The following is a 7,549-nucleotide window of genomic DNA, read 5'->3' as shown; positions in this document are numbered from 1 at the left end:
ATCCAAAAACCGACAATTCTTTTATTTTGAGAAAGGATTAATTGACGACAGGCCTTTGAATTATTAGTGGCCGTTACACCTCAGTTGTGCATTGTTTTCTAATAATTCAATGGATCTGAGTCAATTATTCCGCTTATACTATGGTTATACCACACCTCAAACATTGTGCAGATGTTGTATTTCCTGAAGCCATTCATCAGGTTTTTGTCCTTAAAACGTTCTTGCGTTCAGGATTAATTTCTTATGCATCTCATCCAGCATGGGAGAGAGAGCGGGAGAAACAGAGTATGTGCTTTCTATAATAATTAGTGCTGTCAAACGATTAATCACGATTAATCGCATACAAAATAAAAGTTTTTTTTGTATATTACGTATACATGAATACACACACATACAGTATATATTTTGAAAAAATTTACATTTATATTCACATCATTTATATTATAAATAAATATATTTAATATATAAACATAACCTATTTTTCTGAGATATATACATGCATGTGTGTGTATTTATATATACATAATAAATATTCACAGCAAACTTATTTTGGATAATTAATCACAATTAATCATTTGACAGCACTAATAATAATAAATAACTAATAAATCATTAATAACATGTTTTGTGGCAAAAACATGGAAATAATTTGTCGTTTTTTATCTTTTTGTTTACTGTATTTATTTATTTGCTTGGTCAGTGTCGTCATGGGTTTTGGTTGTTTTGTTGTTGTAGGCTGTAGGGACCTTTAAAGTAACTGAACTCATTTGGCTGAGTGATATGGACATGCCTGGAACTACTTAAGCCGTGCATTTCCCTGAAAATAATTGCACACCTTAGAACGTTCGTCAACCAGTCAGATTCAAGCATTCAACAGCCCCGTAGTATAAGATTTTTTAATGTTTTTTTAATAGAAGACTCTTCTACTCATCAAGGCTGCATTTATATGATGAAATATTCCTGATGCAAAGCTGAATTTTCAGCATCATCACTCCAGTCTTCAGCGTCACATGATCCTTCAGAAATCATTCTGATATGCTGATTTGCAGACACATTTCTGATGAATCATATAAATATGATCAATGTTTTTGCTTAATAAAAGCATTATTTAAATGGTAGTACATCAAGGTTTTCTCAAAAATATTAAGCAGCACAACTGTTTTCAACACTGATAATAGTAAGAAATGTTTCTTGAGCAGCACATCAGCATATTAGAATGATTTCTGAAGAATCATGTGACACTAAAGACTGGAGTAATGATGCTGGAAATTCAGCTTTGCATCACAGGAATAATTAATAGATAGATAGATAGATAGATAGATAGATAGATAGATAGATAGATAGATAGATAGATAGATAGATAGATAGATAGATAGATAGATATACACTGTATATATCAGATTTTCGCACAAGTCCTGAAAGTAGACAAAGAAAACCCAATCAAACAAATGTGATTGTCATTTATTTACTTAGGAAAATGATCCAATATTTCATATCTGTGAATGGCAAAACTATGTGAATCTCTAGGATTAGCTGTTAATTTGAAGGTGAAATTAGAGTCCTTCTGTTATATCCATACCAGTAATATCACAGTATTTTTTTCTATTAAAAAACAGCTTAAATTAATATGAATTTCAATGTATTGGTTACCGCTGGTTAGTTGTTGGTCTTTCTGACTAGTGTAGCCTTGACGTGCATTAGCAAAACTGGGGGAAGCTTGATTCTTTGATTCTTCTGCTTACTCTGGTTGACCAAGGAAGTCAGTTGGAGACCTATGTTGTTATCGTTAATGAAAAATTATTACTTTTTATTAACTACCAAAAAGTGAGCACACCAAAGAAGTGCTGTCGTGTTTTTTCCCCTGCATGATGGGGTTCCACACAATCATGCATAAAATTACTTTTTAATTGCTCTGCTGTTTGAATTATTGAGATTTGTTTCAAAAACTTGTAAGTTGTCTACCTAAACATCATTTTATGGCATCATAAGCATTTCTGAGGCAAAGTTTGGACCAAAATGTAGTCAATATCACTTTTCAGCCTTCTCAGATTACTAAGGCAGGAACGCGTGGAAATGTGTCCTTCATCAAAAATGCAGTAAAAATCCATTAAAGATGGTGCAAAGAAATGTTGACTACAAATACTTAACTTCCATTTAATAATAAAAAGTATTAATAAAACAGTTCAGTATAATTTAAAATCTAGTTTACCCAATATTCTTTTGTTTGCTAGGTTACTAGCATACACTGGCAAAATGTTGGTGTAAAAATAAATGTAACTAAAAAATTGCTAGTAAATTTGACAATTAATTACAAAGAAATGGCAAGTAACACATTGAATTAAAGGTGACATTTTGAAGTAGAAACATTTAAATAGTATTTTCTTGTAAAACATACTCAAATAATCTGTTTTATTTACAACTCCAAAAAAATGTTCACTGTGTACTGACATCAAACTCATCAAACTCTGTTTGGAATGACGCTGCCTTAGAGGGCAACAGCCTGTGTATGCAGCTGACTAGATTTTGGAACAGAGCTCAAGAGTGTGTGATAATTATTATGTGAAGACGAAAATGGCTTTTTGTTGGTAGTTTTCTTTTTCTATTCTATGGATGATGTCAAGACCATGAAGTGGAAGAGAAAAGCATTCACACACTAGCAGAGTGACAGTGGACTGTTGAGACACAAAGCGTCGGTGCGTGAGAGAGTCTGCAGTGATGCTGCAGAACTGCGGAGCCATCCCAGCCTGCATGACTCAGAGCCGCGTGTCACGCTGATGTGAGGGGGAGTCGAAACAGCACAGAGATCCGACGGAGGCCGTTTCTCTTCAGACGGGAAGAAAATCGAATGCACACCAACCAGATTTCAGTCACACACACATACACAGAAACTATGCTTAGTATGTTAAAGGAATAGTTTATCCAAAAACCGACAATTCTTTTATTTTGAGAAAGGATTAATTGACGACAGGCCTTTGAATTATTAGTGGCCGTTACACCTCAGTTGTGCATTGTTTTCTAATAATTCAATGGATCTGAGTCAATTATTCCGCTTATACTATGGTTATACCACACCTCAAACATTGTGCAGATGTTGTATTTCCTGAAGCCATTCATCAGGTTTTTGTCCTTAAAACGTTCTTGCGTTCAGGATTAATTTCTTATGCATCTCATCCAGCATGGGAGAGAGAGCGGGAGAAACAGAGTATGTGCTTTCTATAATAATTAGTGCTGTCAAACGATTAATCACGATTAATCGCATACAAAATAAAAGTTTTTTTTGTATATTACGTATACATGAATACACACACATACAGTATATATTTTGAAAAAATTTACATTTATATTCACATCATTTATATTATAAATAAATATATTTAATATATAAACATAACCTATTTTTCTGAGATATATACATGCATGTGTGTGTATTTATATATACATAATAAATATACACAGCAAACTTATTTTGGATGCAATTAATCACAATTAATCATTTGACAGCACTAATAATAATAAATAACTAATAAATCATTAATAACATGTTTTGTGGCAAAAACATGGAAATAATTTGTCGTTTTTTATCTTTTTGTTTACTGTATTTATTTATTTGCTTGGTCAGTGTCGTCATGGGTTTTGGTTGTTTTGTTGTTGTAGGCTGTAGGGACCTTTAAAGTAACTGAACTCATTTGGCTGAGTGATATGGACATGCCTGGAACTACTTAAGCCGTGCATTTCCCTGAAAATAATTGCACACCTTAGAACGTTCGTCAACCAGTCAGATTCAAGCATTCAACAGCCCCGTAGTATAAGATTTTTTAATGTTTTTTTAATAGAAGACTCTTCTACTCATCAAGGCTGCATTTATATGATGAAATATTCCTGATGCAAAGCTGAATTTTCAGCATCATCACTCCAGTCTTCAGCGTCACATGATCCTTCAGAAATCATTCTGATATGCTGATTTGCAGACACATTTCTGATGAATCATATAAATATGATCAATGTTTTTGCTTAATAAAAGCATTATTTAAATGGTAGTACATCAAGGTTTTCTCAAAAATATTAAGCAGCACAACTGTTTTCAACACTGATAATAGTAAGAAATGTTTCTTGAGCAGCACATCAGCATATTAGAATGATTTCTGAAGAATCATGTGACACTAAAGACTGGAGTAATGATGCTGGAAATTCAGCTTTGCATCACAGGAATAATTACTTTTGTACATATATTCAAATAGAAAAGAGTTATTTTAAATTGTAATATTTCACAATATTACTATTTTGACTATTTTTGATCGAATAAATGCAGCCTTTAGTTAGCAGAAGAGACTCTTTCAAAAATAGTGCACAAGAAATATGGACTACATTTAAAATATGTCTACGCAGGTTTTTTGTCTTTTTGGAGCTTGACCGTGAGCATGGTCACTATGGTTCAGGGTTTGGCTCTGCAGAACAAAACCTTCCCCTTGACAAGTGAAACCCGACACATCTGCCTGACGTGCACGTCCCAGCTGCTCCGATAAGGCTTCACCAATCCCGTCATGAAAAGCAGATTCATCAGTTTTACGAGACGCTTCACGCCCAGAGGGTTTCAGAGATTTAAACTGCACTACATAAACCCGAGGACAAAGATTTACAGGAAAGTGAGACAAGTCACGATTACGGTGAATGAGGGGACTGGAATAGGTGCAGGCATTGCTGTCTGCTTTGATTTGTAACATTGTGATCGCAGAGGAATGTTCGAGGTGAAACCCTCTCTCACGCGCACACGCACGCTTGCTCTCTCAGAAAATTAGAATCAGAACACTGACTCACATAGAGGATCAGAGCACCAGTGTGCAGTCTGTGTGCATTTCACCAAAAACATCTTCACACCTAACACCTTATTATTACTTGTTAAACGCATGCATACGTGCAACACTGTTTTGCAGGAATAATTCAAACAAATTGCAAAGTTCGGTCATCAATTTTTTACTGTCATGTTGTTCCAAACCTGTATGATTTTCTTTCTTCTCTATAATGTAGGAGATATTAAGCAATATTAGAAATGCTATGTTCCATATACTGAATGGGTGTCTAATGAAAAAATAAAACATAAAAATACTTCATATAAACAAATATTTATAATGATATGGTAGCCTGTTTCCACCGCAGAGTAAATAAATAATTATTAAAAAATAAACCTTTTTTTCAAAAAATTGCAACTTGACAGTATTTCTCACAATTTGACTGTCACAATGTGACTTTATATATATTTCACAATTGCAACTTTGTCATAATGTGACTTTATATTTCAGAACTGCACATTTCTTTCTCGTAATTGCAACTTATGTCACAGTCTGACTTTACTCACAATAAAAATAAGCAAGTATATTAAGTCTTGAAGGAATTATGACTTAGATGTCACATTTTATCACATGCCAGATTACTAAGATGTATAATTTGTAGCTTTGTATTTGGTAAATATTTGTTTGTCAACTAATTTATTATCAGTGTAATAAATGTCAGTTATGATGTGTAATTATAAGTATTATTTTCTTTCTTCCAATAATGGCAAGTGTTTTAATACTGTTTGAAAAATCTTTATTTCTATAATGCTTGACTATAATATGGTGTTCTTTAATATGCATAGATAATGTCGCAGTTGCAACTTTAAGTTAGAATGTGACTTTATTTACATGTCATAATTTTGCAACTTTATTTCTCAGAACTGCAACTCTGTCAAAATGTGACTTTATATTTCACAATTGCAACTTTATGTCTCATAATTGTAACTATATGTCACAATGAGACTTTACGTGTCACAACCGCAAATGTATTTCTCAGAACTGCAACTGTCACAATCTGACTTTACATGTCACAATTGCAGCTTTATTTCTCATAATTGCAACTTTATATGTTGCCATGTGATTTTATGTCACAATTGCAACTTTGAATGAATGAATGAATGAATGATGAATTTATATAGCGCTTTATTGTGTATTGTTGTACACCCAAAGCGCTGTACAATCATGTGGGGGGGGTCTCTCCTCAACCACCACCAGTGTGCAGCATCCACTTGGATGATGCGACGGCAGCCACAGGACAACGGCGCCAGTGCACTCACCACACACCAGCTACAGGTGGAGAGGAGAGAAAGTCATAGAGCCAATCAAGTGGTTGGGGATTATTAGGAGGCCATGATTGACAAGGGCCAGGGGGGCAATTTGGCCAGGACACCAGGGTTACACCCCTACTCTTTACGAGAAGTGCCATGGGATTTTTAATGACCACAGAGAGTCAGGACCTCGGTTTAATGTCTCATCCGAAAGACGGTGCTTTTTGACAGTATAGTGTCCCCATCACTATACTGGGGCATTTGGACCCACGCAGACCACAGGGTAAGCAGCCCCTGCTGGCCTCACTAACACCTCTTCCAACAGCAACCTAGTTTTCACAGGAGGTCACCCATCCAGGTACTGACCAGGCTCAGCCCTGCTTAGCTTCAGTGGGCAACCAGTCTTGGGCTGCAACTTTGTCACAACTGCAACTTTATTTCTCAAAAATATGATACAATGTGACTTTATATCTCACCATTGCAACTTTATTTCTCAGAACTGCAACTCTATGTCACAATGTGACTATTTCTTATTTTAAACTTTATCTCACAATTTTCCATATATTTGAAAGGGGGAAGACTTAATGGGATAGTTCACCCAAAAATTAAAATTCCTCATCAGTCATCATTTAATCACCCTCAAGTTGTTTCTTTTTTCTGTTGAACGCAAAAAAATATAAATTTTGAAGAATGTTGGTAGACTGTTTGGTTACCAACATTCGTCAAAATATCTTCTTTTGTGTTCAACTACTTGTTCTTTTGTGGAATACATTTCATTCATTTTTGGGTGAACAATCCGTTAAATACAGCACATAATTAATATGGATTATTATATGGTGCTTTTGTCATTTTTGGAGCTTGGCATTCTTCTTTGTGGTTACTACATGTTTTCATTCTATGTAAAAGAGCAGCCCGAACAGGCAAAATATGTCATTTTGTGTTCTATGGAGGTAAAAAAAAAAAAAGTCAGAAAGGTTTGAATATGATCTTAAATAACTTAAATTTCACCATCATTTACTCACCAATGATTACAAAATCTTCAATTATCTAAAATGAACAAACATGGCTGCATTATTTTGCTGTCTGAATGTCTCAGTCTCCCTCATTCCCTGTCTTTTTCTCTTGTTTTCTCTCAGTATCTGGGAGACAGGCTCAAGCCGTGTGACCTTTTCTGTGAAAGTCACAGCTGATAGTCATGTCACTGTGATCAATACCTCCGTAATGCATTTCCCACGCTGTTTTTCTATCTGTCTCTCCGAAGGCTCTTTGTCCCTGTGTCCATCTGCAGAGATTTCCTCCTTGCTCTGACACAACACTAATAATGAAGCATTTCATCTGCACTCGTCTTAAATATTGCAGGAACTCTATGCGGCCATGTGAGAGGACACCTTTCATGGTCACTTAAGGCTGATGTGTGAACACTGCCACTAAAAAACACCTAAATACCTGAAG

This window comes from Sinocyclocheilus grahami, unplaced genomic scaffold (genome assembly GCF_001515645.1).
Source record: "Sinocyclocheilus grahami isolate Dianchi unplaced genomic scaffold, SAMN03320097.WGS_v1.1 scaffold13.1, whole genome shotgun sequence".
Taxonomy (NCBI): domain Eukaryota; kingdom Metazoa; phylum Chordata; class Actinopteri; order Cypriniformes; family Cyprinidae; genus Sinocyclocheilus; species Sinocyclocheilus grahami.
Note: the sequence above shows the minus strand (reverse complement) of the source record.